This window comes from Ornithodoros turicata, chromosome 1, assembly GCF_037126465.1.
Source record: "Ornithodoros turicata isolate Travis chromosome 1, ASM3712646v1, whole genome shotgun sequence".
In the NCBI taxonomy this organism is placed as follows: Eukaryota; Metazoa; Arthropoda; class Arachnida; order Ixodida; family Argasidae; genus Ornithodoros; species Ornithodoros turicata.
The window spans coordinates 72,240,812-72,265,051 of NC_088201.1; the positions used below are offsets into that span (position 1 = coordinate 72,240,812).

Below are 24,240 nucleotides of genomic sequence, written 5' to 3' on the forward strand. Positions count from 1 at the left end.
GGTGAGTAAACGTCTGGTGAGCAATTGTCGGGTGGTGCACGATTCCCCCGAATTCTACTCTCCGGTATCGATTCCCCCGGCACGGTACGGCCGCCCCCATTTCGCCCGTCGCGTCTACCCCGTCCAAGAATATGACCCAGAAAAAGGAGAACAAGACAAAAAGGGTTTGGATGGTGAATAACAGTTTTATTTTTCACCTGAACACTTTTGTTCATAATATAATAATGCCTTCTTTATGTGTTTATGTGTGTTTTATATGTTTATAATGCCTATATGCCCAAAAATGTTGAGCTTTGTCCTGGAACTGTTCAAGGTTGATCTCACCGCGGCTCAGACGTTCCTCCAGCTTCCATATTTCTTCATCTTTCATGTCCCACTTTTTCATCCTCTTCCGTGCTCTGCCACCACTGGACAGCTGAAGTAGGGTTACCCTGCCTGTTGCTTCGTCTTTTTTGATCATGTGGATGAACGCGTAGATATTTGGGTGGGCCTTTCCCAGCATGTGGTTAATCTTCCTGTAAAAAGAAAGTGTGATTCAGTTTTTTGCACAAACCACGTGATGTGAATAACTGCGCTAGAGCAAGGCAAATTTCATTCCCATTCATAGCTCACCGGTGCCAGGCCTCCTTTAGGTTGTTGGTTCGAGCACTGCGGTTGTTGTAATGGTTCCACTGATTTATATCGAAGGAGACCATCATCCATACGTCTTCGAGATATAAGATGAAGGCCGGAATCCCTGGCACCAATGGGGCTGTGGCCTTCAGTTCGTTCCAGGCGACACGAACAAATGACACCGGAACAAATGCCAAGCTAACAGACTTCCTGACGAAAGCCTTCACTGACGGGTCGTCGCTGTACGCAGTGCTTAGTCCAAGTACGTGGACCTTTCTCCATATGGCTTGGCCAAAATGGAAAATGGCAGCCCCTGTGGGTTGCTCGAGGAAACGTATACAAGAGTGCCTGAATCAGCGCCACTTCGAAGTCCGTCCTCACGACTGTCATTCTGTGTCGGAGCTCGTGGTCGCTAAGACACTCAAGGAAACGCGTGAAGGTGGCGACATACACTTCCCGTGACTTGCCGGGCAGGAGGAAATAGGCGGTATTAACACTACATCCGTTTTTGACAGAGCTAACTGTGAGCACTTGAAATAATATTGAAGGGCACGAAAAGAACGTGCCGTCAACGAAAACTTCGTCGGCCTCGCAGAACACCGTGAAACCTTCTTGCGTGGCGAAACACAAGATACGACCTGCACTCATCGTTCGGTCAAACAAAAGGAAGTCCTGTCCGTTCAACGTTTGAGTGTATGGGGCAGTTAGCTGCAAATCAGCTGCCACCTGCGGCAGATTCGGTTGCTGTCGGCGTTTCTCCCGGTATATGACACTTCTCAGGCTCCCGAATGTCGGACTATGGGCAAGAACTTCGTCCTCCACCTGCATAAAATATTTAAGTGGCGGTTAGGATATGCAAACGGGTTACAAGCGCGATAACAAAGAAACAATGCGGTAACGTTTGCTACACACAAGCTGAAGATCTTGCCCCTGGGCAAGCTGTAGACACGCGTCGCTGTGTGAACAAGGCCTTAAAGGGACGGTCTCGTACCCCCTGCCCCTCTCATAAAGTGTACCATCCGATTGCCTTTTGTTGAAAATGGAATACTGCGAATTTACCCGACAAAACACGCCGCAGTTATTAAATAACCGAATTCAATTGATAAAGATTGCAGAGCATACCGCGATCTGTGTTGGCAACAGTAAGAACGGCCACGTCGCCCTGCGGGAAAGTCCGTGATAGGATACAGGAATCGTCTGCTCTTGTGCGCGCTAGTGCATCGTCGTGAGCAGACGACTTTCAGAAGTTACTAGGCACCGCGTCAACTCTCGTATATTTTCTTTCAGTTCTCAGGTGAAAAATGCACATTCTAAGAAGTGGCAAGCATGGTGGTTTAGAACAACTATGTTAATCCTCAGAGACAAGTTAAAAGTCGCAGGACAACCCCACCCACAATCACAAATCTGAAATCCATGACGAAAACCCGAGACTGGGAAAAGACGGAAAACAGACGACACAACAAAAAGACTCAAAAGTGTTTTGAGACTTTTTGTTGTGTCGTCTGTTTTTCGTCTTTTCCCAGTCTCGGGTTTTCGTCATGGATCTTAGCCACCAGCTCGCTTGCTTTTTAACCATTTTATCTGTACAAATCTGAAGTCGCTGGCCATCGGCGCACGCGGTCGCATTACAGCTCCGACCAAAAATATATTACGCGCGCTTCCATTACACTCCCCGTTGCACACTGATCATGCTTCGAAATGAAGTGTCGCTGACGACGTACATGGAGAAGGAGTGCGTGTTTATTTAAAAACCGCATTAAATACTCCCCGAAAGAAAGCACGTGACTTAGCTTCCAGGTATCCGATTATGCGCCACATTATGGGGGACCCCACAGTCAATGCTCGGGCTACATTCTCCGCACGCGGAGGTATATGCCTGAGTGTCCTCATTTCGAGAGCAAAGGGGATGACTTAACCATAGCCTCTTATATTTGAGTATGCCTGCTCTTTCGCCTCGAAGCGCCCGTTCAACCTCCTCCCCTATCCTCCTCTCCACCGGGCCGCTTGGGGCGCTCGCATCCTAGGGTTCTCCTCAATGCAAATGCTATGGAGCCCTCGCGCAATTAGTAGTAATATGCGTTGACGACTGCCACTACTGGGATGGATGATTGGGAAATCTATTAATATTAAATCAGGTATTTTTTAAGAAATTCGACTGCTCGGGATATTGATTCTGAGTTGCGCAAAAACCTCATTGAAAAGTGGAGAACCCAACGCTGCCGGCGCTCTTGGTGTCATATGCGTATTTTTCATCACATTATGTAAAATTGCAGTAGCGTCTTGCTTTGAACTGTATGCGCAAATACGTGGCCTACAGGTTTGACAGCTGCTGTTGCACGCGTACATGTGTACACATTATTGTAACGAACTACTCCAGGAATTACGAAATGGTGTTAACTCCGCGCTTTGATTTCTTTATTTCTTTCTTTCAAGAAAGATAATAAAGCTGATCGTTACAAAGAAGCAGGCTGCTTGCTGTCGTGCCCTCTTGTACCACAGAAGTCATTTTTAACACCCGTTTTTTTTCCTATAAAACTGTTAAGTAGACCAGTAAGATGCACCATGAGATGTAATTCACACCATAGAGTCATAATTATCGCAGAAATTGAGTTTAAAGTACGCCGCAAAAAGCGACCGTGCGCAACGGTGGTGGGGAGCAGAACCAGCAAATGATCTGCTGGGGACCTCCCGCTGACGTTGTAGGGGGGGCGCTCGCTGATTGGTACAGAGAAATGCTGTCTGCTACTCAGCTGTTCGGGGCTCTGAAAAAGCATTACTCTGGCTCGGTCATGATTTCCTAAAATTCACGGTGCCTTGTTCTACGAAACACATGATTCATTTATCGCTATCACTAACGCTACGGAATCACAAGACTGCAGAACAGTGCAACAGTTGCTGTAATACCGGCCGCAGCAAACAGCTGTTTCTTTATTGTCGAAGGTATTTAGAAGAGATGACTGTATTTTGTTTCCGTATATTTTTAACGCGAATTTATTGCTTCTATCGCCTCACAGAAACGTCCTTCAAAAGAGATCTTACAGTAGACGGATCACCGCGCACACTGCTATATAAACCCTAACACAACCGTCACTGGTCCTCTCATTTCAGCTAGTTTTAAGTAAGCGCAACGCGGCTGAAACTGTGTATGGTAATCGGTGCCTTGCCTGACGCAATCCGCTGCAATCCTGCGTAATGCGTGTGTGCGGCGTTCGTGGCTGTGTAAACACCAAAGAATCCCGCTCTGGTGGACGAAAGGGACCGGGTATTCGCTATCACAAGGTTCCAAAGAACGAGCCCGCACGAACCACATGGCTGAGGTTGATAGGACGTGATGCCGTCCCACAGAACTTCGAGATCTCCGTCTGTTATTTGCACTTCCGATCGGATTACGTATTGAACATGGCACTCGCGGACGCTTCCGGAGTTGGGAGATTCCGAGGTAGACTGACGCCTGGCGCGACGCTGTCGTTGAACCTGCCGACGGGCGATCAGCATGCAGTGCAACAGAAAAACAAGGTACGTATTACAACGCGTCGTGTAATATAGACACCCATACCACATACGTATATGCACATACGTATGTTTTCTGTCTTGCGGGTTTGAGCCTTCTTTGTGTCAGTCACTTTCTCCAATTCAGGCCAGCCTGTGTATCCCAGAAGGATGTGACAGCCAAGCTAGTGATGGTAAAACTGCATGGACTGGCTCCATGGTTCTTGTGAGTATATGGTGGCATTGGGTTTTGTAGGAGACATGATTTTACGGTAACATTTATTGATGTTGCACTGCCTCACAATGTTGTTTACAGGCTTCCCAACCTGGTAACGAAGAAAGCAGCTACGCATCTGAAACAGTGTGTGCTTCCCCTGCACTTCTGTCTCCCAATGTAAGCAACTTATCAAGTTTACGGTGCTCCAGCGTGCTCAGTTATAACATATACACTGTTCGGTAACTGAACGGTATTCTGCAAGACGTTATCTGATCTAAGAGTGCATGTTGTGTGTATGTGCAGGTACACATGCCTTTTACAGTAACATTTATTGATGCTGCACTGCGCCTCGCAATATTATTTACAGGCTTCCCAACATGGTAACGAAGAAAGCAGCCACGCATCTGAAACAGTGCGTGCTTCCCCTGGATTTCTGTCTCCCGATGTGAGTGTCGACTCTTACATTGTAATATTACTTATATATGACATGCATACAAATTGTCACAAAGTACTGCAAATAACATGTGACTCTACGTGATACATGGTTTCCAAAGAGAAATCGGGTTCAACTGCAATTACTCCTATCCTGATCCGGGAAGGAATAATCTGGTTTACCATGGAGATGCCATACCATAATGTACAGGGCTCAAACCTTCCAACCAATCTCCTATTACCATGACCTAGCTCCAATACTAGCACCAGCACAAATCTGGCGGAGAACACTGCATTCAGTACCGAATCTGACCCATGTTCTTTCGAGGAGTGGCAGGATGTTGACATGCTGTAGCTTGTTGTCATTGTGGGTGGAAATGACCTGAGCAGAAAATAAAATCTGGGGCAATCTTCGGGACGCCTGTGCTGAATCTGTCTGTTGAGTCTGCCTCCACATGTCTTGACAACAAGCAACACCATGTCAACACCCAGCCTTCGAAAGAACGGTGTCAGACCCGGTACAGTCTGTGATGTTCACCGCCAGTCGGGCCTTATCGGAGTGAGATCATGGTAATGGAAGATTGATTGGAAGTTCCGAGCAATGTACATTAGCAGAGTCTCTGGCATTTTGTTTCTTCAATGCAGCTCGACACGACCCCTCCAAACACCCTGGAGTGCATGAACTGTGGATGCAAGCAGCTCAAAAGCACATGTTCAACCGAAGAGAAAGGCACACAGTATTCTCCACCGAAGGAGTCAAGATGGACCCAAACAGTACTTACGAAGACTAGAACAACTGGTATGAGCAACATAACGACATAAGTGTAACATGTGGCTCATAGGATTTTGTACCTCTAGGCACACAAGCAAATCGTAATGTTGCGGCGCTGCAGACATCATGTACTCAGACAAGTGAAGAGCTTTGTCAAACTCAGCTACAGGACAGTGGGCTTCCTTGGCAGTCAATGCAAACATCGTGTAACCGGACAAGTGAGGAGCCCCATCAAGCTAACCAACAAGACACCGCAGTGCAATGGGAACCAAAGCGTTGTTCCACACCAGTTATGGACGTGACAGAGAGCAGTATCGGTGACACCGAAAACCCAGCAGACACTACATATGTACCGAGTAATGACAGTGTTCTCAGGTAATTACAGTTGTACTTCCATATCTTGGGTTTTTCTCTGGGTATATTTATATATGTTACATGCAAACTCGTTGCAGTGACCGCCATCAATACCGGTCTGTGGATCCACAGGAGGAGCCAAAATACATTGTGTTTGAAAGCAAACTGAAGGAACTCTTTCGTGTATGTACCACATGTTTGAGTTCATGCACTTCGTCATTCAGCTGTGTCGGATCCCTGCTTCGAGTGAAATGCTACTGTCCAGATGGCCACATTTTCTGTTGGGAAAGCCAGCCGTACATAGCCAATAAGCCTGCTGGGAATGTGCTTTTGTCAGCTGCCATTCTATTCAGCGGAGCCAGCCCAATACCAACACTGCGTATGCTTCAACTGATAAATGTCAAGGTATGTCCATACTCTGCCCCTAGGAACTAGATGTATCTAGACAAAGTTTAGCGGTTATTTTTACCCTTTAGGCCATCTGTGACAACACATTTTTCTGCTACCAGCGAGGCTATCTTCTTCCCGCAATAACAGAGGTATGCGCTGTTAATATTTGTTCTTTCACGGATTTAGTAGATCATGAAAAGTAGCCCTATTACTAATGTGCTTTCTACCTGCTGCAGGTATGGATACAACACCAAGCCACACTCCTGGTTGAGATGCAGGGCAGGAGAATCAACTTAGCTGCTGACGGACGGTGTGATTCACCTGGACATAATGCAAAATACCTTTCCTACAACTTCTACAACTGGGAGTTGAACAAAGTCATCCACACTGTCCAGGTCCAGGTGTGTGCTTTGTAAATATCTGTCTGGAGTACAGTCAAACTCCTTTAGAACGAAGCTCAGGGGACCGCGAAAAAATTTCGTAGTAAAGGTCAGCCATCTTGTTTGTTTACATTTCCGCTTCGCTTCCGTGCACGAAAGGCTCGGAGCCACCCCTGCGTTCCTTTGAATTTCTCTTCGACACCATACATGGCTGCAAACTCCCTTGCTTTCGCGCACAACATGGGGTCCGATATGGGTATGTCCTGGGATCTCACCTCTAACAGCCATCGGTAAACGCACTTGTCCACTTCTTCGAAGTTAGCCGCACGTATCCTTTTTCGCGCTGAGGATCCTTCGTTGTTCTCGTGCTGCTTCTGTATCTTCTCTCGGTCCTTCAAAAAAGTCGAAAGTGTAGAAGCACTAATCCCATATTCTTTGGCAACATCCAATTTCTTCTGCACGCTATCAACGGCTCTCAGCACCGCGATGTTCTCCTCGACTGTAAACTGCTTACCCTTCGAGGATGCTCTTGCGGAGGTAGCATCGCCGCCCTTCGCTGACGTGTCTGCCATAGCACAACTGGCCGCCACAACGGACTCTTCGTGAACGCTGGTGTCCTGGTGTGCACTGGACGCTGTGAACTCAAGTCAGAAAGGAGGTCGATCGGGCTTTGAACTCCAAGGCGACCAGGAATTGCCCAGGGAGGCTTTGTGACGGGTCATCTGATGATGTCACCCCTTTCCCCGGACAAAGCTTGGAAACGTAGATCATAAAGGAGCTGGACGCTGTGAACTCAGGTCAGAAAGGAGGTCGATCGGGCTTCGCACTCCAAGGTGACCGGTAATTGCCCGGGAGGCTTTGTGACGGATTATCTGATGATGTCACCCCTTTCTCACGACAAAACTTGGAAACGTAGATCATAAAGGAGGGGGTCCGCACCGGGAGAAAAACTTGGTATGTACGTATAATCCTCGTAAAACCCGCCGAACTCCCCTGAGGAGCTTCGTTGTATGTGTTGGAAATTACGTTGAAGGGGCCGCATTTTTGTTCGTTATTAAGGTATTTTCGTTGTAAAGAAATTCGTACTAAATGTTTGAAAAATACATTAGTCCTATGGGGCTTTGGCGGGACCGCGAAAAAAAATTCGTTCTACTAGTACTTTCGTTAAAAAGGCGTTCGCTCTAAAGGAGTTTGACTGTATTTGGTGTGACCAGTAGCTAATGACAAAAAAAATCAACAGTCAAATGAAGTGGCGTCAAGCTACCACATGGAGCTGGAAGCATTGAAACGTGGGCTGGAAGAGCTGAAATACTTCAATGTTGCGGTAGACACCCTAACAACAGATAGGCATGCCAGTGTGAGAAAATACATGCGCACATCATATCCAACTGTGAAGCATCAGTTTGATGTTTGGCATGTCTCCAAAGGTAGGTGCTTAGGGTACTGGTGTACTGAAATGGTGCTGAGAGATCAGTTTATTTTCTGTTAATTTTGAAATATAGGCATCCGCAAGAAGCTCATGAGTGCGAGCAAGACAAAGGGGTGTGAAGCACTTGAGCTGTGGACAAAGCCTGTTGTCAACCACCTTTACTTCTGTGTCACTCACTGTGAAGGGGACACAGAGCAAGCTCTCTCAATGTGGAAGAGCCTCAACAACCATGCTTGCAATGTCCATGAGGGTCACGAGGGTTCTTATACGCGCTGTTTGCACCCTCTCCTCGACGACACGAAGCGACCATGGCTCATTCCTGGTGAGTATTTTGCTATCAAATTACTGCACATTGGCACTATTTATTCCTTTCTGCAGTAGCCATAATATAGTGTATGCTCTTTTGAAGGATCACAGCCGCAGAAAAAGCTAGCCAGTATAACATTGTCAAAGTACCTCCTCAAGGACATCCCGAGCCTTTCTCCTGATGTGCAGACTTCAAGCTTGGAGGCATTCCACAGCCTCCTCATCAGGTTTGCTCCAAAGTCTGTTGGGTATGGCCCCAAAACCATGAAGTGCAGGTATGTAGGCATCATCAGAGAATGTTTATTGGTTGTTAATTGGTTGTTAAAACAACAACAACAACAACTTTATTTTCGGCCTTGGAGAGTGGGGAGTGTCATCGCAACAGGCGATACTCTACCCCAGTGCTTGGTGGAAAGGGGGGAATAAAATAACGTGCCCCTTTACAATAACGATCGAAGTCCGATGGTGTCCAGAAATGTCAGAAGACCTTTGAGCGCAGAGCGTTGCTGGGCTGGATTGGGCCAGGGACCAAGCAATTTCGGTAGGGAGAAAGGGCGAGAGTCCAGCTGACGAAGAGACTCGGAGAGTGTGGTTCGGGAAGGTTCGTAGTGAGGGCAATGAAGAAGAATGTGCTCCAGATCCTCAAGAGCACCACAGTGGCAGCAGGTGGGAGAATCGATTTGTCTCAAGCGGTAACGCCACTGAGCTGTAAAGGCCACATCGAGGCGCATGCGGTGGATTAATGCAGCATCCTGACGAGATGTGTTTCGTGGCATGCGGAAAGCGAGCGTGGGATCAACTCTGTTCAACATAGAGGGGGGAAGAATGTCGGTTGTCCGTTGGCGGGAAGCCAGGGGTGTCACTAGACGTCGCAGAATTGAACGGCGGTCTCCTCTGAGCAGAACAGTACGGGTCCGGTTCCGAGACGAGAGTGCTGCTTCTGCGGCGCTGTCGGCCTGCTCGTTCCCCACGACACCACAATGGGCTGGAACCCACTGGAGAACTAGCCTGTGGCCTGCGGCGTAGATAGTGTGGTAAGCCATTAACACGTCTGTGACTAGGGGTGCGGATGGGCCTCGTATGCCGGAAGTTTCAATTGCTTGAAGTGCAGATTTGGAGTCTGTAAAGACTGCCCATTCCCGGGGTGGAAAATCAGCGATGTGTTGTAGAAAGAAAAGGATGGCATAGAGTTCCGCAGCTGTGGAGGAGGTTGGATGTGAAAGGCGTCTTCCGTGCACGACGCCTTCGGATGGAATGACGAAGGCTGAGGCGGACTTGTTGTTTCGGGATGCGCCATCAGTATATGCTGCCGTAAACGTAGAAAACTTCTCGTCTACCAGAGCATGAAAATGGGCTCGGAGGACTTGAGGGGGGACCTGATCTCTGCTTTGCAGAAGGTTTGGGAGGCGTAGAAAAGTGGGCGGTACCGGTAGAGACCAGGGGGCTTCCGGCGGTATGGTGTCCTTAGTTATGAAGCCAGTGAGAGTCTGGCGTGTCCTCTGCGCTACTCGATAGAAGTCGCTTTCAGGGCGGTATCGAATTTTCCTGAGTAGCGGGTGGCGGGGAATGTGAGCACGCAAACGGAGGTAGTGCCGAGCCGTTTCCCGTTCACGGAGAACTTCAATCGGGAGCTCACCAGCTTCAGCCAGTACTTGTCGTGTTTCAGCCATTCTTGGAACTCCGAGGCATCGACGAAGGCTTCGAGCAAACAGGGACCGAAGCGTATTTAATGAAGTTGTTGATATCCTGTGCAGAATAGGAAGGCTGTAAAGCACAGTTGCCCTCACCAATGCCGCGTGAACCGCGAGCAGGGAACGCTGATCACAGCCCCATCCTGGGCTAGAAAGATGTTGAATTGCGGGGAGCCATCGCTGCACTTTAGTTTCAAGGTGTTTAATGTGCCGAGCCCAGCGCAAGTCCGAGTCGATTACCACGCCAAGGAAGCGGTGAAAGCGTACTGGTTCTAGCTTCTTTAAACCAAGCCAAAGTGGGAAATTGGCCATAGCTTTACGCGTGAAAGGGAGCTCGACACACTTTTCGGGTGAAAGGTCCATCCCGAGGTGCGTCAGGTACGTATGGATATTGTTTAAAGCGAGCTGCAGGCGGCGCTGGAGAGCCGGGCGTGATTTTCCTACTGTCCAAAGGGCGACGTCATCTGCATACACGGAGAACGACACTTTGCGAGGAATTACTGATTGTAGGCCGGCCATCACCACGTTAAAGAGTGTCGGGCTGAGAATGCTTCCTTGGGGGACTCCTTGGGGAACAGGATGCTGAGGGCTTTGGCCTTGGGACGTACGGACAGCGACAGTTCGGTCCGTAAGGAAGTCTTGGAGCCAGATGAAGAGCCGACCGGATACTCCAAACGAGCGCAAGGCATGCAGCACACAAATGTGCGAGACGGTATCATAGGCGCGCTTGATGTCGAGGAAGACCGATCGGACGATCCGTCGATGGGCTCGAGCATGTTGAACTGTAGAGACTAGGTCGAGAACTGGATCCATGGAGCTTCGGTGGCGACGAAATCCAGCCATTTCGTGAGGGAACGCACGTCGTTTTTCGAGCCACCAGTCGAGGCGATGCAAAACCATTTTCTCCATCAGTTTCCCCACACAGCTTGTCAGGCTCACCGGGCGAAAGGAGGATAGGGCATTTGGGGGCTTGCCTGGTTTCAGGATGGGAACAACCAAGGCCTCCTTCCATGTATGTGGTAAAGATCCTTGTTGCCAAGACGTATTATAGACATGAAGGAGAGCTTGGTTGTTAATGTGTAGGACATATCTCGCAATCCTGCATTTCAATGAGAACTCTGCCAGGGCGCATGCTTTCACGGAGAACGGGGAACTACGCTATCTTCTGAAACGGTCCAAGGTGTACTCTGGAGAGTATGTCGCACTGCCCATCAAGGAGGAGCCTACCTTCAGTATGTAAACCATACATAAGTCAGACATCACTATTAGTTAAGTCAGTGGCATGATATCCAGCTTAACTCTTGCATTCTTGTTGCTTTCAGACTATGTGCACAAGCTTCTCAAGAAAGTGGTAGAGCTGTGCGATAGGTGGCCTACGTTTGATGCAGCATGGGCTGCAAACCCTCCTGAGGAGCTCCCCAGCCTGACAAGCAGCCAGCCCCCCATGGATAAGCAGGCACTGATAGAGGCCAGGCAACACCGCTTACGGCCTTGTGCATGCTGCCTGTGCTGCAAAACTCCAGGTATGAGACAAAAACAAGCAACATTGTACTGAATAGGTTAGAGTATATATTTATATATACATCCTACTACTATTGTGCAGGTTTGAACCCTGTATAAAACGTAGACGGAAACTTGTCCCGGATGGCCCACACTACGCAGGATGGCAGCACACGCCTATCTCCCTCTTCGAGACGCCCACAAAGCCACGATGCACATTGTTTGTAGGCAACATGGCGGTATCTCCTGTAATGGAGAAAAAACCATATCATTAGGTGAACAACAAATTTGTTTCCTTTATAGCAAGGAAAGTGTTTGACGATCACACAAGAAGCAGCACAATTTGAGATAAGACATGTAAGGTGAGTGATTGCTTCGGTAGTCGGATACTCAGTGAAGAGGGAAATTGTACTTCATGCTGACACACTCACTCTTCAAGAACAAACTCAAGAAAAAGACTGCATAGTGACAACTCAAAGAATAAATACAGCCACCGATGAGGAGCAAAGAGCAAACTTTACTCAAAGGTAACTCAATGGCATTTCCTCCCTCAGGCAAATATTGGAAACTGCTAATTTTGTTTTCCACTTTCCTCGGGCGTAAGAGCCCCAGAATTCCAGCAAGGCATCAGTACCAAATTTGTGCCAAATTATTTTGGGGTAGGCACTTTTCAACCACGTTGCTTGTTACGCTTCCCCTTCGCAGTGCAACTGTATGTCCCTAGACTTATGATTATCAATACCAGATTTCATCAGGTGTCACTGCAACTAAGGAACAGCATTTCATTGCCTGGAGAAAGGCATACAGCCACCGATGAGGAGCAAAAAGCAAACTTTACTCAAAGGTAACTCAATGGCATTTCTTCTCTCAGGCAAATATTGGAAACTGCTAATTTTGTTTTCCACTTTCCTCGAGCGTGAGAGCCCCAGAATTCCAGCAAGGCATCAGTACCAAATTTGTGCCAAATTATTTTGCGGTAGGCACTTTTCAACCACGTTGCTTGTTACGCTTCCCCTTCGCAGTGCAACTGTATGTCCCTAGACTTATGATTATCAATACCAGATTTCATCAGGTGTCACTGCAACTAAGGAACAGCATTTCATTGCCTGGAGAAAGGCATACAGCCACCGATGAGGAGCAAAAAGCAAACTTTACTCAAAGGTAACTCAATGGCATTTCCTCTCTCAGGCAAATATTGGAAACTGCTAATTTTGTTTTCCACTTTCCTCGAGCGTAAGAGCCCCAGAATTCCAGCAAGGCATCAGTACCAAATTTGTGCCAAATTATTTTGGGGTAGGCACTTTTCAACCACGTTGCTTGTTACGCTTCCCCTTCGCAGTGCAACTGTATGTCCCTAGACTTATGATTATCAATACCAAATTTCATCAGGTGTCACTGCAACTAAGGAACAGCATTTCATTGCCTGGAGAAAGGCATACAGCCACTGATGAGGAGCAAAAAGCAAACTTTACTCAAAGGTAACTCAATGGCATTTCTTCTCTCAGGCAAATATTGGAAACTGCTAATTTTGTTTTCCACTTTCCTCGAGCGGGAGAGCCCCAGAATTCCAGCAAGGCATCAGTACCAAATTTGTGCCAAATTATTTTGGGGTAGGCACTTTTCAACCACGTTGCTTGTTACGCTTCCCCTTCGCAGTGCAACTGTATGTCCCTAGACTTATGATTATCAATACCAGATTTCATCAGGTGTCACTGCAACTAAGGAACAGCAGTTCATTGCCTGGAGAAAGGCATACAGCCACCGATGAGGAGCAAAAAGCAAACTTTACTCAAAGGTAACTCAATGACATTTCCTCTCTCAGGCAAATATTGGAAACTGCTAATTTTGTTTTCCACTTTCCTCGAGCGTAAGAGCCCCAGAATTCCAGCAAGGCATCAGTACCAAATTTGTGCCAAATTATTTTGGGGTAGGCACTTTTCAACCACGTTGCTTGTTACGCTTCCCCTTCGCTGTGCAACTGTATGTCCCTAGACTTATGATTATCAATACCAGGTTTCATCAGGCGTCACTGCAACTAAGGAACAGCATTTCATTGCCTGGAGAAAGGCATACAGCCACCGATGAGGAGCAAAAAGCAAACTTTACTCAAAGGTAACTCAATGGCATTTCTTCTCTCAGGCAAATATTGGAAACTGCTAATTTTGTTTTCCACTTTTCTCTAGCATAACATCCCTGACATTGCAGTCTTCCAGCAAGGCATCACCTGCACTATCACCTGGAGTTGAATTTATTCTAATGTGCTTGATGTTAAACATACCTTATGACGGTACATTTTGTTTGTTGATAGTGTAACAAAGCAAAAGTAGGCTTTAGGAGCAACAATAAAAAATAAAAGTCAATAGTCTCTTGCACTCAAACTACCAGCAAAATATCTATGAACCTTCATATAATTCGTGGCGTTATGTTTTGAGGGAAATTTGATCTGACTTTATGCATCCAAACAAGCGAAAGCGATGCTGACAGCAGCACAACATAAGTATCGTACCATAATGACAAGATGAGCAACCTACTTTACATTGAGAACTTACTCATGCAGTGGGGTGTTCCTGAAAACTCCCTGGTTTTCAAGCATCTGCAGTGCTAATTGCACCAAAATTTCTGTGAGGCACGACGCCTGAAATTCTGCGGCTGTTGCGACGCACCCCACGGGCATTTTTTGCATTGCTGCCGGCACGTCCCGACAGCAGACGTCTTCGCGTCCCGTGTCCATTGAGCGGCACGAACCGCATGTGCACCTGTGACGGAGATGAGAAATTACATATAAGCCAGTATAAAATGCACGTATGTCACGTCGACTTACCACTCGGCCGCGCTCTCTCGGCGTTTTCGCTTCGTAGCGGCGGCCGCGCGGTCGCTGTCGCCGGCAAACTAAACCTGTGCCGGCATCACAGGGGTATCGCCGTACGGCCGTGTTTTTTGTGCCGCACACCGCCGCAGTGTGCGAATTTCCCAAGGGGAAAGAGGCATTAGATGCCGGTACTCTGGCGGGACCTCGAAGTCGTCCATTGCTGCGGCCGCTCCTTCCATCCCCGATTCTCCAAAGGAACTGTCAAAACTAGTGATGTGTCGTTCGCGAATGAACAGTTCGGAATGAACGAATCCCGGGCACTAACTGAATGAACTCATTCACTATTGTCACGGTCCTTTGATACTCTCTCTGGTCAGGAAACTCCGCTCCGAAACAATGGAGCAGACTGCCTTAGGGACCACGCGAGCCGCGAGGTGGCGTGGGCGCAGATCGAAGGTCATGGTTTTCGTTGAGCAGACGACACTTCCATATGTTGTCGCATGTTTACATTCGGCAAGTCGAGTTCAATCTGGTTGCATCCGACTTGTATCACTTCGTGGTTTCACTGTGTGCTTACTGCGACGCATCGGCATGCCCTTCATATGCTGTGTGACCGCTTGTGACGTTGGGAAGCGATCGTGCCCAATTAAAGCGTCACTTTTTCGACTGCCGTCGGATCCAGTCGAAAGAGAACGTTGGAAGCGTGCCATCCCTCGTGTCGAAACTGACAGGTTTAGTTTTGACTCGCCGAACACAAGGGTGTGCTCTCTCCACTTCGACCCCACGGACATTCTGAGGACGGATGACTTTATCGTGAACAAGGAGTTGGTGTCGCACGACCGTGTGTTGCCGAACCGTCTTACCTCACAACACCTAAGCCTCCAAGTCGTGTACGGAAGACCCGTATGCCGACCTCCGTGCACGAAAGCGGCAGAACTGCGACGAAACGCAAGCAAGTGAGGTGTCTGACTGAAAGAAACACCGAAGATTCGACGTCTGAGCCACCGCCGCCAAAACTACCTAGGCAACAATCAAAAGAGAATGTCAACCCTATTTTGGACATCCAGTACGACGTTGAAGGGCAACTGCAGACTCATGAGAAGTCCTGCCAGACAGAAGATGCTGTTTGCTTGAGGGCTGAACTGGACAAGACAAAACGGAAACTTTGGCAAGTTGTTAACACACAGCGCAAACTGCAACGCAAACTCGCCGCGAAGGTGGCTGAATGCCGAAGCTTACACGTCCCTCGTGAGAAGCAGTCAAAGCTGGAGATGCTACCAGAACGTCAGAAGCTGATCCTTGACCAGTGCCTGAGGAAGGCTACCACAAAATCTTCCAAAGGAATGAGGTATGTTGTAATTACAGAATGTCTTACAACAGCCAAAATCAAAGCAATACCACTCATGTACGTGTGTGACTAGTGCGATGTATAAAATGCCCATCTTTTTCAGATACAGCCTGGAGTGGATATATGACTCTCTCCTCCTTAAGATCGAGTCCAATGCGGCATATACATTTCTAATGGAGAATGCCTACCTACCCCTGCCGGATCCACGCACACTTCGGATCTACATCAGCAACCTAGACGCAAACTTCGGGTTCAACACCGACGTCTTCATGCTTTTAAAAGACAAGCTGAAGGATCTGCCAGAGAGAGAGCGTCAAGGCAAGAGCTTACATTTTAAGGTTGCCCAAAAAGTATCCTACAATGTCCTCCACAACTAAAAGACGCAGTTTGGACATTGAATGACACCCACAGTGCGTCACGAAAACTGTGCATGTTCTGTCAATCACTCCACAGTACTTGTCGAGTTGAAAGGGTGTAGTGGATACTTTTTGGGATGTTTCTTGTAAATGATCATGGATGTTCTCATATCCTTGTCACGAGGTTGCGCAAATAATAATGTGTACTATGATGGCCTTCAGGTGTCCTGATGTTTGACGAGATGAGCGTCCGGAAGGGCCTACACCTGCGACAGTCCGACATGACCATCCTTGGAAAGGTGGACCATGGAGACCAGATGCGGCCTCAGGACGAAGTGAAAGATGGGGACCACGTCCTGGTGTTCCTTTTTCGGCCATTCTTGGGCGGGTGGTCACAAACAATTGGAACCTTTTGCACTGCGGGAGCTACACCTGGCACTGTCCTTGCGAAGCTGATTCTCCAGTGCATTATCCACCTGGCAAATGCATCAGCTGTTGTCCAGAGCATCACGTGTGACAATTCAACAACAAACCAGGCTGCCCTAAAAGCTTTGGGTATGAACAGGCTTACGTACTAATTTTTGCTTTAGATTACTTTCAAATTCATACTTTAAAATAATTTGGCAACAAGGAACCCGGAGACGACAGAAACACATTCTACCTTTGTCTCCAGGTTCCTTGTTGCCATCAGGGACCAGTTTGTCGCACCCTCTGTTTTATCGGTACTCCAAATTAATTTTTTTTTCAGCAGTTGTGTGGCTTATCAACAACCTTATGTGCTAATTTTTGCTTCAGATCAATTTCAAATTGATACTTTAAATGAACTACTTCATATGTATTTTTCCTCAGCAGTTGTGTGGCTTTTGAACAAGCTTACGTGCTAGCCTTTGCTTTAGGGTAATTTCAAGTTACCTGCTGTAAAATTATTTTCTTAGCAGTTGTAATACAGCAGTAATACAGCCTGAAATAGTAAATACTGTAGCTTTATACAATTTTTATACAGTGAATATTCCTCGCCTTTAAAGGCTGTTCGTGGTACCCTGTACACAAAATGGCGAGGCTGTAGTAGATCTGTTATATTTCCAGGCATATCCGGTGATGGCAACCCTGTCACGACGTCATTTGAGCACCCGGTCTTTCCTGACGTCCAAATCTTTTGCATCGTGGACGTCCCCCACATTTTCAAGTGCATCCGCAATAACCTCCTGAAAGTTGGAAAATTTATTGTAAGTTCCCATATTATTCTGACATATGTAGCATGCTGAAACAAACTTTGGTTAAATTTTGTAGCTTCCGGACGGGAAAGAAGTCTACCACAGTCACTACCAGGCTCTCCTCGAATATGAGGAACAGCAGTCTGGATTGCGAGCTGTTGCAAAACTGACCAAAGCGCACGTCTTTCCAAATGCGTTTCAGAAGATGAACGTAAAGCTTGCGGTGCAGGTAAGCTTTGAACATTTCCCACTGTGTGATATACATGATATAATCACGTAGCATAGCTGGTGTTTTCATTTCCTGTGTGCTTTATGTTCATCATTATGCAGCTCTTCAGTGAGTCTGTGGCAACAGCAATGGAGTTCTACAGTAGGCAACAAGAATGCAACAAGCTGAAGGACTGTGAAGCAACCGTAGCCTTCACCCGAAGAATGAACACACTCTTTGACTGTCTGAACATCCAGCGGCCCCAAGATGTTGCACAAGCTGGCCCAGGACAGCTGAATGTAAGTGTCGAACATAAACACAAACATGTTCACGTTGCAGCTTGCACCACTGACATTGAAAATTAATAATATAAATACTTCAGGTTATAAAGGAAAGCATCGCATGGCTTGAGGAGTGGTGTGCTCACAGGAAGACCCTGACCCAACAGCAGCAGCTGTGCTTCCTGAGCAGACAGACTTGTGCTGCCCTCAGGATAACCCTTCGCAGCACTGTGGAACTGGTGCAACAGCTAAGGTCAGCCGGGTATAAATACGTACTCACAGGAAAGCTAGGCCAAGATCCATTGGAGGTAAATACCTTCACGATCATAAAGCTGCCATGACAAATTGTCTTTGACCACAACCATCACAAGTTCCCTCATATATTGCAGAAATTCTTTGGAATCGTGAGGCACGTCGCTGGTGATGGTGGCCGCCCCACAGCTGTGCAGTTTCTGTACATATACCGTATGTTGTCCGTCAACAACTTGGTAAAACCGCCAGAACGGACAAATGTACAGTCACAAGGCCCACAACTGCTCCTCACTCTGCACACTCTCTTTGGACGAAAGCCAGTCCCAGTTGACCACGTAAGAGGTCCCCTGCCGCACCACTAACTGAGTTAATTAAATATGTGCTACTTTTGCAGCTGAATAACCTGGTAGAACAACTTGACTGCATCCTGCTCAACCCGGCTTCCACTGAAGGACAAGAATTCCAGTCAGCTGCCCAAAAAGTCACTCGAGATGCCATTTTGGAATACCTCGGTGGCTACATCGTCTACAAGCTCCGTGGAGGAGACTGCATTTCATGCTATGCCACCCTGGAAGGACCACAAAATGATCTGCCAGACCTAAACACTGCGGACCTTATCTCGATAAAGACGCACGGTGGCCTGAGAAGACCATCGCCACGTTTGATGAAGCTGCTCAAGTTGGCAGAGTCCCACGTCAGAGAATGCACAGACGCTAGCGTGAGAAGTTCTGTCTATGCTGAAATAATTGAGGCAACGCTCATCGACGAAGACCTACCCAATGCAAGAGTTGGATGCACCGATCACTATGTTCAGAAGACTGCGGAAGTCCTACATTTTTTTATCCGGTGTCGACTGCACTTCTTTACAAGAGAAAAGAACAAGAAGTTCAGCGAAGTAACCCGAAGGTCTGCTCCTGCCAGTGGAGGAAGAAAATGACTGACCTCACGATCCTGCACTGCATCCAGCCCACGATCATCGTGGCATCACAAAGGCCCTTTTCAGGGCCAACCCACAATGCTGAAACAAAGGCCGAGCGCCTGCGTCAGAAAAGTCCCGATGAAAAACAACACAAATAAAATGGTGCTGGTTAGTTAGTATACGCTTCGGTTGCAAAGTGGCCTGAAGTGCAACTGAAGTGTCAAAGTATTGCAAATGTCAGTGGAGAAGGCCGCATGACTAGCCCTTGCAAAAATGTGTGGGAGCGTGCAGCTACGCCACTCACCATTTTCTTTTTTATCTTCACGACAAAGCCCAGTGGCATGTGTGCTCATCGCGACGCATCACCTCTTGGACGTGTCGGTCAATGCCTGTGAACCCAGCAGTGGGCTACGGTGGAGCTGCAAGTAGTAATCAAAATAAAGTTACCGTTACGTACAGCTCACTCCCACCCTGCTAGAGGGAAACACGGGATGACTTACCTCCGAGAGGTGCCGAGATTCGATAAACGTTCCGCCGCAAAACGCTTCCTGGCAGCGCACGCGAGACTTTGCTGTTGGCATTTCACATATTATTTAACAGCAACCAATATGTACTGCACTATGTGTGCGAGCACCCTATTAAACTCACAGACGCGAGCTCAAAACGCACCGGCAACGCGGTAGTAAACAAGCCCGGACAGCCGGAAAGATCACCTTCGATCTATCGGCGCGCCGCCGTGCGGCAGCGGCGCGCCCTAAGGTAACTTTTCGCCGGAGTTTCCTGACCAGAGAGAGTATCAAAGGACCGTGCTATTGTCGATCGTACTCGTTCACCAGGTCACTTAGACGTCCCCGTTTTGTCAGGTTTCGCTGCGTTCGCTTCACAATTTCTCGTTTCTCCACTCTCCTCCAGTCGATGGTGTGCGTGTCGCCATCTATGTTCGCCGCTGTAAAGCAGTGTTGAACGCATGCGCAGTAGTTAGCCAGGCGAAGCTCAGCGCGCGTGGCCCGAATATCTGATGTGTTCGTTCAAATCAGTGAACATTAGGGACTCGTTCGAAAGATTCGTTCGCGAATCATTGACGCCAGTGGGTCATGTGACCCTTATCATTACTATTTTTTTATGCGGAGCCTTTACCGTAGCCACTGAGGCGCCAAATTCGAAGTAGGCAGGCACTAGGCGACTGGTTTAAGATTTCTAAGTACTGATCATTACTAAATACGTACATGAAAAACATGTCCGCCATCTCACATACTAGCCAGAAAGGCCCTTTTCCGGTATACCTGACAAATAACTTGGATTTATCGAGTGCAGATCACTACCAGCGATACGTATAGCGAGCCGATCATTAACAAAAAATCAGAAAACACATTTTTGATTCTGAATACTTCCACCTGGTGACTGTACTTCCACCCATACGACGTCCGCCACAAAGCTCGATATCGACGCGCCGTAGTGAACCAACGCTAAGATTCCAAAGGAGACCAGCAAGAACAACGCAGCGAGTCGCGGAGGACGCAGACGCGCCGTAGTGAACCAACGCTAAGATTCCAAAGGAGACCAGCAAGAACAATGCCACAACGCAGCGAGTCGCGGAGAACGCCGAGAACGCAGCGAGTCTCGGAGAACCGAAGAACCAGTGCGCCGTTTGAGAGCAAACGATTCCGTTGCTCTTCGATTCAGCTCGCGAGTGAACGGTTCTCTCCTCGTTCTCCTATACCTTCGATTCAGTTGAGTTCTCTATCGTTCTTCGATCCCCGGCTTTGCGACTCGCCTTCAGTGCTCTCCGATTCATCCCAGATCGTGGGGCTTGGCCAATCACAAACCGGTAAGCTCTCAGTGTGGCCAATCGAGCTCGTGGCCTGTCATATTCAAGCTTCAGAGGAATGCCGACAGATGGCGCCCGCACCGGAATAGTTGAGTGTTGATTCATTCGAGCGCCGGGAACGGCGGAAACACTACCTCGAGCGGGAAGTAAGCTCGATCGTGGGTGGCTTTCGATTCTTACTAACAGGTCGCAGTGAGTCTCGCTGTTTCCCGTAGACTAAGTTCATTCTTTTCGAAAGAAAAGTGCTGCGCAGGTCCATCACCAGTTCTTAAATACATGAGAGGTCCATGGCGAAAACATTGTGAGAGGGTTGCGCTGCTTGAACTAGTTCAGGGCCGGGGTGCAGGTGAAAAGAATGGACCTACTATGAAGGGGACCAAAAAGTAACTATGAAAGTGAATTTGCGTGACCAAAGAAAGCCCAGCCGAGAGGCGGAAGCAAGCAGAAAGTGGACTGAAGAAAATGTGAACTACGAGAGAATTACAGTGCGGCAGAATGAATTGTTTATTTTCTTCATGACAGCGAAAGACAGTCCCATAAACATGCATTCGCTTATCGCAACATATGACCAATATGGCCGGCAGGTGACTGTCAGATTTAACGCGGTAATGTCATGGAACATAATGGAACACACTCGCCCACAAAACAGAACTCTTACTCAGTTACTGTCTACAACCTACAACCCTGCACATAAGTAGATGCCGGTTCGCCGTTGAGATCGGTCACATGATGTTATGACGTCACGGAAAGATGAAAGAACGAATCTTTTGAACGGTTCAGTGAACCAAACTGAACTGTACGAACGAGTTCACCAAAGTGAACTGGATTGCCCATCACTAGTCAAAACTGGTTTACGCCGGCAAAGGGACAGGGCGCTGACCCCCATTGACCAGCGAATCAGAACGAGCCCCCCCTATCGCGTCATCATCACCTCCTCATCCTCGTTTCGCCCGACGTAGCGAGTTAAGGGTGAACGCGCGCAGGTATGTTTATGTGAGTTTTTTAATGGGAAACAAATAGCACACATCAAAACCTTTCGCGCTATTCGGTAAAATGACACACACACTTTCATCCGACGTCTTAATCTGAAATTTTTTTGGATGGCCCTTTGTACTCCTTTAACCATAGCCTCTTATATTTGAGTATGCCTGCTCTTTCGCCTCGAAGCGCCCGTTCAACCTCCTCCCCTATCCTCCTCTCCACCGGGCCGCTTGGGGCGCTCGCATCCTAGGGTTCTCCTCAATGCAAATGCTATGGAGCGCTCGCGCAATTAGTAGTAATATGCGTTGACGACTGCCACTACTGGGATGGATGATTGGGAAATCTATTAATATTAAATCAGGTATTTTTTAAGAAATTCGACTGCTCGGGATATTGATTCTGAGCTGCGCAAAAACCTCATTGAAAAGTGGAGAACCCAACGCTGCCGGCGCTCTTGGTGTCATATGTGTATTTTTCATCACATTATGTAAAATTGCAGTAGCGTCTTGCTTTGAACTGTATGCGCAAATACGTGGCCTACAGGTTTGACAGCTGCTGTTGCACGCGTACATGTGTACACATTATTGTAACGAACTACTCCAGGAATTACGAAATGGTGTTAATTCCGCGCTTTGATTTCTTCATTTCTTTCTTTCAAGAAATATAATAAAGCTGATCGTTACAAAGAAGCAGGCTGCTTGCTGTCGTGCCCTCTTGTACCAGCATCTTCCGCTACGTCAAGGTGCAGTTATTGTGCGCCGGACAAAAGAAAAAAAGAAAAAGGAGAACCGGGTGATCAAAATACCGCGGTTGCTCATCCCCTGGGACTATTTGGCTAAATCATTTTAAATCTCCTAAAGCAAGTACTTCTTTTCACAAGACTTAACTTCATGAAAACGGCTTCAACATGCAAATGCGCTTCTCTGCCAGAGGATGTGCGATACGAACGATAGCGCACCTGTTCGTCGCCAAGCTTTCGCGGCTACGCGTTCCCGGCCACGAGGCACACATAAAGCACACATACGTGAGCATGCATTGGCAGCATTGCAAACGGTATACGGTTATATATACGGTTATATATATATGCAAACGGTTTTATTCTTGTACTTTTTGCTTTCCACCACCATGAGATTATTTACTCATTTTTATTGAAAATGCTTCCGGCATAGAAAGCATTACGAGGAAGGTAATACATTGGAAAACAAATACATTGCTTGAAAATCTACATTCAAGTGATGCTAGCAAAGAGGAGGAACCTGAAGCATCCCCTTAAAGCAGCTGTGGAGCATGCTACTGAAATATTAAATGAGCGGGAAGTATTAAAATGCTCTGTTCCTTGACATAACCGGCAGCTTCTGGAAGCGTTGCTTAACAAGTTTTTCCGCACACTGTTCACAAATTTTGCTCTCGGAGTAACTGACAAGAATGACATGGCAAACTTTTTCGCCTCCAAGCCCCTGTCACCGAAGGCACTAAAACTATGAAGAAATGCGATAACAGGCGGGGCGGAGTATAACCCGAATATATATAACCGAATAAATAATTTGTCTGTATTTTGTTTGCTTGTATTTTTACTGTCATTTTTGCGTCGCACATTCTGTGCGTATATAATCTACACCGCTGCACTATGGTGATCTGTGCATTCGTGAAGCTCGCTCAGATCTCGGGACATCCATACTAAAATCCGTCGTCATCAGCCCTTTTCACTCCCTAGTCACAATACAACATGTTCACATAATCTCCCCTGCTTCATAACGTCAGCTACAATTCGACGTGAAACATCTTACTGCCGGAAAATGGATATTTTTTGCGGCTCCGACGTTTGCGCCTTTCATCACTAAACACCCTCGAAAATAACCTAGCGCTTATTTTTTTTCTATTATCAACTAATTATCGTAAGCCCTAGTTCGCGTTGCAGTATTAAAATGTCGAAAATATGCCACATAAAATTAGTTTCGCGATGCAACATAGCGCTCATAGAAAAGCATGACAATCGCAGGGCAGTATCCTAGGGAGGCAGCGCCCCTTGCGGTGGGCGCCGGAAACGGATTGGACGGGCGGTGCTCTTTGATCTCGGCGCCGTTGAACAGGCATTTTCAAATATAGGAGGCTATGACTTAACTCAAGGTGCTTCTGCAAGTTACAATTACCATGACAACGACGACGTACCCGCAGGCCGTCATACGTGACGTATGCATGAGAGAAGCGCAGATTTCGTCGTCTGCTAATACGGCACGTTTCGACAAATTCCTCGAAAACGCCTTCGTTATTCCGAATGAAACTTTGAAGGGTTGAATGTGTACAGTACTCGTGAAGCTGGTTTTGGCAAAGTTTCGGAATCGCCCCGGCTGTACGAGACCGTCCCTTTAATAGGAAGTGCGACCACAAAAAGTTTTAGTACAAATACAACATTTAAAACGTTACTCACATCCCCGCCCGCCATGCTGCGGATCTGGTCGTTATATATCTCCG

At 47.5% G+C, this 24,240-nt stretch overlaps 5 long non-coding RNA genes across 5 annotated transcripts; 4 read left to right on the plus strand and 1 right to left on the minus strand.

Annotated features, from left to right (window-relative positions):
- Positions 1-237: 237 nt before the first annotated feature.
- LOC135400617 (uncharacterized) lies at positions 238-24,240 on the minus strand. Its single transcript, XR_010424629.1, has 3 exons — positions 24,197-24,240; positions 613-1,434; positions 238-515 (listed from the first exon to the last, which is right to left on the minus strand). It is a non-coding gene; the product is annotated as an uncharacterized LOC135400617 (long non-coding RNA).
- On the plus strand, positions 4,449-5,876 carry LOC135400599 (uncharacterized). The gene is made up of 4 exons (XR_010424625.1): positions 4,449-4,495; positions 4,686-4,763; positions 5,396-5,549; positions 5,609-5,876. It is a non-coding gene; the product is annotated as an uncharacterized LOC135400599 (long non-coding RNA).
- On the plus strand, positions 6,135-6,661 carry LOC135400604 (uncharacterized). Its single transcript, XR_010424626.1, has 3 exons — positions 6,135-6,281; positions 6,353-6,415; positions 6,503-6,661. It is a non-coding gene; the product is annotated as an uncharacterized LOC135400604 (long non-coding RNA).
- LOC135400608 (uncharacterized) lies at positions 8,007-8,659 on the plus strand. The gene is made up of 3 exons (XR_010424627.1): positions 8,007-8,073; positions 8,149-8,397; positions 8,485-8,659. It is a non-coding gene; the product is annotated as an uncharacterized LOC135400608 (long non-coding RNA).
- On the plus strand, positions 11,274-12,105 carry LOC135400613 (uncharacterized). The gene is made up of 5 exons (XR_010424628.1): positions 11,274-11,304; positions 11,395-11,595; positions 11,676-11,796; positions 11,876-11,934; positions 12,012-12,105. It is a non-coding gene; the product is annotated as an uncharacterized LOC135400613 (long non-coding RNA).